Here is a 10,482-nt window from a genome sequence, read left to right on the forward strand (position 1 = left end):
GACAGTGTCACAATGGCTCCTTGGTTCCATGGTTCCTGTGCTGGTGCATTCCCCCCTCCCTTCCTCAGGCCGCCCTGCCAGCTGAGAAATCCTCGCTGGGCCTCGGTCTTGGCCAGCAGCCCCTGGGCTCAGCTCCTCTGGAGCTCATCACAAACACTGTCTGCTCCAGGCACTGCTGCTGCCCAGCCAGATCCTGGTTACTTTAGGAGCAGCCCTGGGAACTGTTTGTGTTCCCCCAGTGGCACAACATCCCTGTTCTCACCCTGCCAAAGAAAGCTGTTGATGCCAAGTGCTGCCAGGATGAAACATGGCTGGGACTGCAGCCCCTCTCTTGGGGCCCTACAAACAGCGCTCCAAAAGGAGCCCTTGGAGCTCTCCTGGGCCAGCGACTCCCTCTGAGTGGGGCCTCTCTGAGCTGGGAACTCTCCCGTTTGCTGCACTCGGGGATCCTGAACAAGGAGGGAGCCTGGGCCAATCCCCCCACTCCTCCAGGCTCAACCCTTCCCTGCTGGGGAGATGCCAAAGCATCCTCAGGGAGCATTTCCCTGCCCTCAGGGGAATTTCTCACAGGTGCCTTGCACTGACTCTGTGTCTGTGTGCACACAGGAGTGCCTGTGCTGGGGAAATGTGGCAGAAATGCTGCTCTCTGAGGGCTCTGAGTGCCCTGCGTAGCTGAGCCAGTCAGGTCTATGAGGTTAAATCACAAGGTCTAAGCGAAGTTAAATGCTTCTAAGAGTAGTTCTTTTGCTAAATTGTTCTTTTTAATGTAAATTATAAACTGAGTATTGTTAAATGTTATTCCCCTGTTGAATTGCAAGGTCATAGGTTTTAAGTTCGGTTAAATACTATAAAGTGCTGTTATTTTGCTAAATTGTGAAGTTGAAGGTAGAAGTTAAGGTATAAGTTAAGTCCTGTTAAATTTGAGCTCTCTTCAGCTTTTTTGACTGTATTCCTTTTATCCTTGCCCTCACTGTCCTTGTGACACACACACACACATAGGGACAGTTCTCTGATCATTTTTGGTTTGATTGACTGGATTTTGTTTGGTTTTGTTGTTGCTTTGTTTCCTAGGTGTGCCTGAAGTGTGAAGTGTCCAGTCAGGAGCAGAGTGACTCTTGCCAAGGAACTTTGTGGTGCTGTCGCTTAATATTAAATCTGGTTTTTGTTGATCCCTTGCCAGGGATTTTTTCAGCGCTCTCAAGCCCTCATTGGTAACAGGGTGAAGGAGCCCTGGCCCAGGCTCTGGCCCTGGGGGACACAGGGACACTGCCAGGGGGTCTCTGTCCCCCCGTCCCACCCCCCACAGCCCCAGCCCTCGTCCCTGTGTCGGGCTCTGGGGTCGATCTCGTGGAACATCCTCTGGGGGAGGCTGTGGCGATGGGGGCGGGGGGACCTGGGTGGACAGGGGACCCCACTGTGCATGAGCAGTGTTGGACTTCTCTGGGGGAAACTGGGAGGGGAAACTGGGGCAGAGTGACCCCGCCCCATAACCTCACAGAGCCCCTGTGATATCACTGCCCAATCTGTGATGTCACACAGCCAGTTTTGACCTGTTACTCAGCCAACTCTATGATGTCACACAGCCATGGCTGTGATGGCACACAGCCCCCTGTGATGTCACAGCCCACTCTGTAATGTCATACAGGCCCTGTGATGTCACACAACATTGACTCAATGCTGGGCAGCCCCAGTGCCATCCCAGTAGCAGCCTCTCCCTCCTGTCATGTCCTTCATCTAGTGCCACCTTTGGGGCGCTGGGCCTTGGCTTCCTTTTCTCCCTGGGCATCCCCTGCTGCCCACATGGCTAGGGTGTCCCAGGGAGCTGCGGCCCCTGAGCCAGGGGCTCTGCTGCCCTGGGCACCCCGGGGCTCCCAAAACACCCCATGGCCAGGCTGGGCCCAGAGTGTCACAATGTCCCCTTGGTTCCATCAGGCTCCAGTGTCACAGTGCTCTCTGTGCTCCCTGAGACCTCACATCACCCAGCCCAGGCCACTGGCGTGGTTCCAGTCACTCCCAGTATGATCATAGTGACTCCCAGTCCCTCTCAGTATATCCCAGTTGTCCCCAACTTGGTCCAAATTGCCCTCAACATGCTCCTGGTCACTCCCAGTACGATCCTAATCCCCCTCAGTGTCATCCCAGTTCCACCCAGTACAATCCCAGTTGCACCTAGTCACCCCTAGCACAGTCCCACACACTGCCAGTATGACTTCAGTGGCCCCCAGTATAGACAGTCACTCCCAGTTGCCTCCAGTTGCTCCCAACATGGTCCCAGCTGTTCCCAGTGTTGTCTCCTCCAGTATGGTTCTAGACACTACCAGTATATCCCAGTTGGCCCCAGCATGCTCATTCCGTCGCCCCAGATTCCCCACTATGGTTCCACTTGCCCCCAGGATGACCTCACTCATTCCCAGTATATCCCAGTTACCTCCAGCAGGCCCCCAAACCCTCTCCCAGCACCACAAATGGCCCCAGGAGCCACAAAAGTCTCTCTCAGTCCCACCAGATGTCCCTAAACCCCTCACAGCCCTCCATGGAGCTGACCAGGAGAGGTTAGTGGACAGGAAAATCCACAGTCAGGATCAGTTTGGGCACTTCAGTAGCGATTTGGGCATTTTGTGGGGGACACCCTGGATGGGCAGACCTAGGCCAGGGACTGGGACAGACAACTGCAATTCCTGGAGAACAGATGGGATCAGATGGACATGTTCTGCTGGAACAACTACTGGAACATGGCTATGTCTCCTGGCTTGGATGGTCCCAGAACACCTAAATCCTTCCTGAATCTTCCTGTGAACCCCAAATTCACACTCAAATCCTAGTAAAATGATTCAGCTTTAGATCTCTTTGCTTAATTTCTTTATTTTAACCCCAATTCCAGGTGTTTTGATGGGATAAACATGGAAATTATTCAGGTAGAAAAAGACCTTCAAGTACAGCCATTGTTGCTTGATGCCATCAGAAGAAAAAAGGACAGAGCAGGTGAGATTTTTCGGGCTGTAAATTCAAAGAAACAGCTCTTCTCAATTAATTTCCAATGTTGATCAAAGTCCTGATGGATATTCCTGCCAAGTTCACCAGTTGCCTGTGGGGATCCAGGATGATGTGGAGACCACCTTGCAGGTGTCTTCTCAGCAGAGATCACTGGCAATGTGGGTCACCAGGGCTCTGACCAATGTGGATCCTCCCATGGGGGATGGAGTTGGAGCAGGGTACGAAGCTCTTCCTGCAGTCAGGGCACTCACAAGGCTTCCTTTAGCTGTGCCTCCATTGGTGTTGGGTCAAGGTAGAGCTCTGGCTGAAGCTCTTCCCACACTTGGAACACTTATAGGGTCTCTCCCCAGTGTGGTTCATTTGGTGGATGATCAGTTGGCACCTTCAGCTGAAGCTCTTCCCATTTTCCCCACACTCATAGGGCTGTTCCCAGTATGGATCCTCTGATGGCTGATCAAGTAGGATCTGCAGCTGAAGCTCATCCCACATTCCCCACACTTGTAGGGCCTCTCTTCCCAGTGTGGATGCGCCGGTGGGAGATGAGGGCAGAGTTGTACTTGAAGCCCTTCCTGCAGTCGGGGCAGCGGAAGGGCCTCTCATCCGTGTGAATCCGCTCATGCAAGAGGAGACTGGAGCTTGTGTAAAACCTCTTCTGACACTCGGGACACTCATAGGGTCTCTCTCCGGTGTGGATGCGTTGGTGCCTGATGAGTTCTGAGCTGCAGCTAAAGCCCTTCCCACACTCCCCACACTCGTAAGCCCATTCCCCAGTGTGGATCATCTGGTGGCGGATCAGTTTGGAGCTTTGCCTGAAGCTCTTCCCACACTCCAAGCACTTGTAGGGTTTCTCCCCATCGTGAAGCTGCTCAGGGACCACCTGCTGTGAGCTCTGGCTGAAGCTCTGTCCACCTTCCTGGCACAGGGTGGGTCTTTCCTCCTCAGAGCACCCTGGGCTGGGTTTGCAGCCCCTCCTCCTGTGGGATCTCTGGGGCTTTTCCTCCCCATTGGATTCCTGCACCATGGAGCTGCTCAAAATGGCCTCTTCCACAAGGCTCTGCTGAGGGAATTTGTCGTCCCTAGTTTCCATCATCAGCTCCTTGTCTGGGGGAGGAAGGACAAGGAGAGGATGGGATTTGCCTCCATGCTAGAGGGAAGAGGAAGGAGATCCCGCCAGTGCGACCCAAGCAGGATGGTGTCGTCAGGGGGCTTTTCCTGCTGGGGGCCATGCTGGGCTGGGAAATGGAGCAGGAGAGAGAGGGAAAGGGGCACTGACTTCCTCCTCACCTGCCTGGGTGTCCTGGGGCATCTTCCTCTTCCTTGCAGACACTTTCTCCATGCAGCCAAGGGTTGGGAATGGGAAATCCTGGTTTGGGTAAAAACAAGGGATGAGCATGTTGAGAATGAAGGTCACTCTACCCAAGTCCATCTCTAGAAGTCATCAGCCATCTCGGGTCCATGAAAATCTCCCAAACACCAAGATTCAGCCCTGAAAACGCCTCCCAGGAGTTCCCTGCCTCTGGTCTCTTCCCCTTCATGTTCAGGGCTCCCCCTGTCCCAGCTGCTGGGGATCACGCTTGGATTGGGGGTCCCCTGTCTACTCAGTCCCCGCCCTCCCCAGGCTGCTGAGAGTCCCAGGAATCCAAAAAGTTCCCCCCTTTTCACTCTCCCCACTTAAGAGATGCCAGGGGTTTTTCGAGTCCCAGGGTCCCTTCTCCCCTTATTCTCTGCTCTGGGCTGCAGGGGCTCCAAGGAGTCCCCCCTGCCCCTCTCCAGGCTCTTAAGCGTCCTGCCAATGGCAGTGCTCCCCGCTCCCTGGGCTCCCCACTTTGGGCTCCTGGGGGACACAGGGCTCTGCTCCTCCAGGTTGCCTCTGCCAGCAGCCGCCACCAGGACCCCCACCCAGTGTCCCCCCAAGGGGCCTTTTCCACTCATCTTTGGGGTTCTTCGTTCTCCAAACATCCCCCCAAAAACCCCAACCCAGGGACCCCCCAGGATATCTGGGCCAGGCTCCCCCTCCCTGCTCACGTGTGGGATGATGATCCCATGGGTGGGCGGCTGTGAATTCAGGGAGTGCTCGACCTCCTGGTTCTTTCTCCTTTCCCTGATTCTCCTTTGTCCCTCCTCTTCCAGCCCTCCTCCTCCTCCTCCTCCCTGAGCCCACCTCCTTCCCCTACTTCCATCCCTTCTGGCTCTCCTCCTCCATCCCTGCCCTTCCCTCCCTCCTCCTCCTCCCCCAGGAGCAGCGACACCCTCAGTGCCCCATTCCTGTAGCTCGGCAGCCCGCGGCAGGAGCAGGGATGGAGCTGGGACAGGTCAGGATGGGCAGCGTGGGGCTCTCAGCTGCTCCCACCCGCTGTCCCGGCACGGGCCAAAGGAGAGGCAAACTGGGAAAACTGGGGGCTGCACATCCCATCTGGGGCTGGCTGGGGACCCTGCCTATGCACTGCCGGCCCTTGGGGCTCCTCTTGGGAGATTGGGAGGGGGAAACACAGAGAGGGCTGGGGGATCCCAAGAGTGGCATCACTGGGAGAGACTGGTTTGTACTGGGATCATACTGAGATCACACTGGGAGTGAGTGTGACGGTACTGGTACTGACATCATACTGGGATCATACTGGGAGAAGCTGGGCCCATGCCAGGGACACTGTGATCACACTGAGGGAGACTGGGATCATACTGGGATCACACTGGGAGTGAGTAGGAGCCTGCAGGAAGCAATTGAGACCATATTGGAGGCAAATGGGATATACTGGGAGTGATTGGGATCATGAAGAGAGTGACCAGGAGCAGCTGTGAGCAACTGGGATCATGCTAGGAGCAACTGGGAGAAACTGGCAGTCATTGGGTGCATGCTGGGGGTGATCAGAAGCAATTGGGCTTATACTGGGATGAACTGGGTTCATGCTGGAGGTGACTGGGATCATACTGGCACTGTGAGTGCCACTATACTGAGGCTGACTGGGAGTGGTTGTGAGCAAATGGGATCATGCTGGAAGTAACTGGGAGTGACTGGGAGTATGCTGGAAGGATCTGGGGTACACTGGGAGAGACTGGCAGTGACTGGAACAAAAGTGAGGGTGAAAGAGAGCAACTGGAACCATGTGGGGCACAACTGGTTCATACTGGCAGTGACTGGGAGCACACTGGGGTCATCTCTGGATCATACTGGGAGGAACTGGACTAATACTGGGAGTGTCTGAGAGTGACTGGGAACACACCATGCATATCATCCCCCATACTGGGGGTGACTGGGAGCACGCTGGGAGGAAATGGCATCATACTGAGACTGACTGGGTTGATCTAGCTGGAGGCAACTGGGACCATACTGGGAGTGATTGGAAGTTACTGGGATTATACTGGGACCATAGTGGGAGTGCTGGCACGTGACAAAGATCATACTGGAGGTTACTGGGCTTATATTGGTGTTGAAAGGGAGCAACTGGGATCATAGTTAGGGCTACTGGGAGCAACAGAGAGAAACTGGGATCATGCTGCAAGCAAACTGGAGGAACTGGGAATAATTGGATGCATGCTGGAGGAAACTGGGATATACTGGGTGGGAGAACTGGGACCCCATGTTGGGGGCAACTGGGAGCGAGTGGGAGTGACTGGGTCTACACTGGAGGAAATGGGCATGACTGGGACCATGCTGGGAGTGACTGGCATCATACTGGTTCTTTTTTGGAGCAACTGGGACTGTACTGAGGATGATTTGGAGTGGCTGTAAGCAACTGGGATCAGGCTGGAAGCAACTGAGGACAAGTGAGAACGACTGGGAACAAGCTGGGAGCCAACTGAATACCCTGGGAGAGACTGAAACCACAGTGGGCTAGATGGGAGTAACTGGAACTACACTGGATGATAATGCAGTCATACTGGGATCCTACTGGAACTGGCCGGGATCATACTGGGAGTGACTGGAAAGTTGCTGGCTGTGACTGGAACCACGCTGGAGGCGATTGGGAGCAACTGGACCCACACTGGGAGTGACAGGGAGTCACTCTGGACATGACTGGAATAATACTGGGAGTGACTGGGGCCATAGTGGTGGTGACTGAAACGATACTAGGAGAATCTGGGAGTGACTGGGGCCATAGTGGGGGGGAGCCACTGGGATTCCAGCAGGTGTGAATGGATTCTGACTGGGGGTTATTGGGAGCTACTGAGCCCATGGTGGGAGGAAAATGTGGATATATTGGGAGCAACTGGGATTAACTGGAAGGTTCTATAACCATGCTGAGGAGACTGAGGCCACAACTGGGACCATACTGGGAGCAACTGGGACGGCACTTTGGGCAACAGACAGAAACTGGTATCATGCAGGAGGCAACTGAGAGTAGCTGGGAAAGACTGGGATCATTCTGAGGCCACCAGAACCTTACTGAGCCAACTGGGATATACTGGGAGTGTCTGCGACCATACTGGGGGGACTGGAACCATGCTGGGAACAGCTGGGAGTGAGTGGGACCATGCTGAGAGGGACTGGGACTATTCTAGAGACAACTGGGATCATACTGGGATCCCAGTGGGAGCAGCTGGGTCCATGCTGGGTGAGACTGGAATCACACAGAGGATGACTTGAATCATACTGGGATTGACTAGGAGTAATTGGGAAGATGCTGGGCGTGACTAGGATATACTAGGAAAGACTGGGAGTCACAGGGGGAGTCACAGGGATCATACTGGAGGCTACTGGGGTCATGCTGGCAGGTCATGCATTGACAGGGAGCAACTGGGATCACACTGGGGGTCACTAGCATCATACTGGGAGTGACTGGGAGTGACTGGGATTAGAATCTAAGTGACTGGGATCATACTGGGATTATAGTGTGTGTGAAAGAACTGGGTGTTACTGGGAGCTACCAAGCTCATGCTGGGAGACAACTGCACACACACTGGGAGGAACTGGGAGCAACTGGGAATGACAGGATGCATGCTGGTGACAATTGGGATGTCTTGGCAGTGACTGGGATAAAAGTGGAGGCAGCTGAACCATGCTGAGGTAACTGGGAGTGCCTGGCAATGACTACGAGAATGTTCAGGGCAATTGGGATATACTGAGAGAGCCCAAGAACATGCAGGTGGTGACTGGGGCCACACTGGGAGCCACTGGGAATGTGATGGGGGCAAATTGCATCATAATGGAGAATGACTGGGAGTGCCCGGGCTCATACTGGGAGCAACAGGGATCCTACAAGGAGTGAGCTGAAGGGAGCAGGCTCATACTGGGAATGCCTGTGAAACAGAGATTTTTGGAGTTCACTTAAGTTAACGAAATGAATTAAGCATTTATATTCTAGCTTGTAGAATTATGTGTTGAATTTTAACCTTTTACTTAAGAAACCTCTGCCAAGGTACAAAAGGGCATAAGAAAATGCACATTTCTGAAGCTTCCTACATAAAGAACAATAGCAGAAAGGACTGAAGATACAAAGAACCCAGATAAAGAGGCTCCTCTGTCCCTAAGCATACCGAGACTGACAGACGGTACTCAGATAAGCACCAAAAGTGCACACACAAAGGAGAGAAATTAAAAAGTTCAACCATGAGGAAGACCGCGATCTTCAGCCTCAAGAGACGACCAGAGACCCTGGCAGGACCACCACAGCAAACCACACATGCCTAGAAGGGTGTGGACCTATTTAGCATGAAAGGCAAGGACAGGCAGGGCCAGGGGTTGAATATGCATAGAAAAGTCGTGTAAGGTACTGCATATGGAACACCTTTGTGAATAAAGGTGTCTGTCAGACTAAGGCTCAGGGCACAAGTCTTGGAGAGCTATCTCATTTGTGCCAAGTGCTGGCAATACATACCCACATCATAACTACCCAAAATTGTGGAGTCTATTTATTTATTCCGTGTATTGCTTCAGTTGGCGACTCTGGTGGGACGGCTCTGCTCACTCGTGGGTCTAGTTAGGGGCAGACACCCTCAGGCGCCGCATGGGTTGTTTTTTCTGGAGGGACTCTGCATCTCAGCTCTACACTGCAGGGAGAAGACCATGGCCCATCAGCAGCAGACGAAAGCAGTATGTATTAATTTCTCTTTTTAAGGTTGGCAATGATAAGTTGCATTAAGACATTTTTGCACATAGTTTTGCCCAGGGGCTTGCAAGCAGGCCACCTGCCGGAGCTGAGACTGGCAGTGGGAGAAACCCCCTGAGCTGATAGCGTGACTTGGGGAAGGAGGAAATCGCAATTTCAGTGTGGTGTGTCCCAATTTCGGTGTGGTGTGTCTGTTACATCCGGATGTGCATGCTTGTGTACGTGTGCATGTGTCTGTGTGAATAAAACAGTGGAGCATGGTGCGGTGTTGCGACATTGCTGGAAAGTGTGAGCGGTGTGGAGTTGCTAGGAGCAGCACAAAGTTGCTAAGAGCGGCGCAGCAGTGCTGGAAAGCCCAAGTGGCATGGCGAGAGCTGGCATATCTGCTCTGCCAAGCGGAGAGAATGTGGCGCAGGGCTTAAGTTGAGACTTGCAAAGGTGCTCAGCGCAGCCTGCTGATAGTGCAGCAGGCGCATAGACACAAGGCGTGGTTTGTGGAGTTGCTTTGGACACTGTTAGCTGATAGTGCACCTAGTAAGGGCATGGTACAAGTCAAGACTTCCAAGCACCACTTACAAGTATCGCTGGTTAGTAAGGGGCAAGATCTAGCTAAAGATAACCAGCAAGCTAGACTGGGCTAAGAGTTAAATGTTTATTGGGCAATAACACTGCCTTTTAGTGTTACCAAGCTGTCACTGAGAGATCCTTTGCATTGCGGGGTTTGCTGATAGGTTTTGTTACAAGTGAGAGGCAATCTGCCCACAGTGGCTGCAGAACTTCAAGCCTGGGCCAAGAGAGCCCAGCCTTCGAGACAGGCTCTACACAGGTGGTTTCAGCTTGAACCAAGCTTCATCCATCAGGGGACTGGGTAGTCATAGAATGGGAAGGCGGAGGGAGAGACAGAGTGTTCTTAGGAGGAATGTACCAAAGTTCAACAAGTTACTATCTAGCCTTTGACTGGGAACAGCCACCAGAGAAACCCCTTGAGGTGGGGTCTAGAGGGGTAATCCCCTGTTTTGTGTGCGGATTGACAGCCTTTTGCTGGAAGCCAGACTGGCACATAGCTTGGGTTCTCCTCCAATGCTTGAAGTGTCAGAGGAGGTAGTATTGTATTTCATATAGGCGGAAGTCCACATGTCGTGCGTGTACCCCTGAAATACAAAGATACTATAACCCAGGGGTTGAACAAGCAAGGTGTGAAATAGTGAATTTAATCTGGGAGAAAAATCACCTAACCCTGAAACCTGGGACGTATTTGAAGACGACTGGGAAAGGATAAAAGAGTGGCACAGCCTTAGTATTAAAAGGAAGACCAAAGGAAATTTTTTTCCCCATTTCTTTCCTCCCCAGTGGTTTGGATTGAACCCTTAGGAGTTAGTAAATTTATGTGGCACTGGGAAAACAATAAATTAACAACAATTGATGGTTAATTATATAATAGAAT

The 10,482-nt window shown here is 52.9% G+C and overlaps 1 pseudogene; it reads right to left on the bottom strand.

Moving 5' to 3' along the window:
* Positions 1 to 2,846: 2,846 nt before the first annotated feature.
* Positions 2,847 to 10,345, bottom strand: LOC144247868 (uncharacterized; annotated as a pseudogene).
* Between the last annotated feature and the right edge of the window lie 137 nt (positions 10,346 to 10,482).

Source organism: Lonchura striata, chromosome 34, assembly GCF_046129695.1.
Source record: "Lonchura striata isolate bLonStr1 chromosome 34, bLonStr1.mat, whole genome shotgun sequence".
Lineage (NCBI taxonomy): Eukaryota > Metazoa > Chordata > Aves > Passeriformes > Estrildidae > Lonchura > Lonchura striata.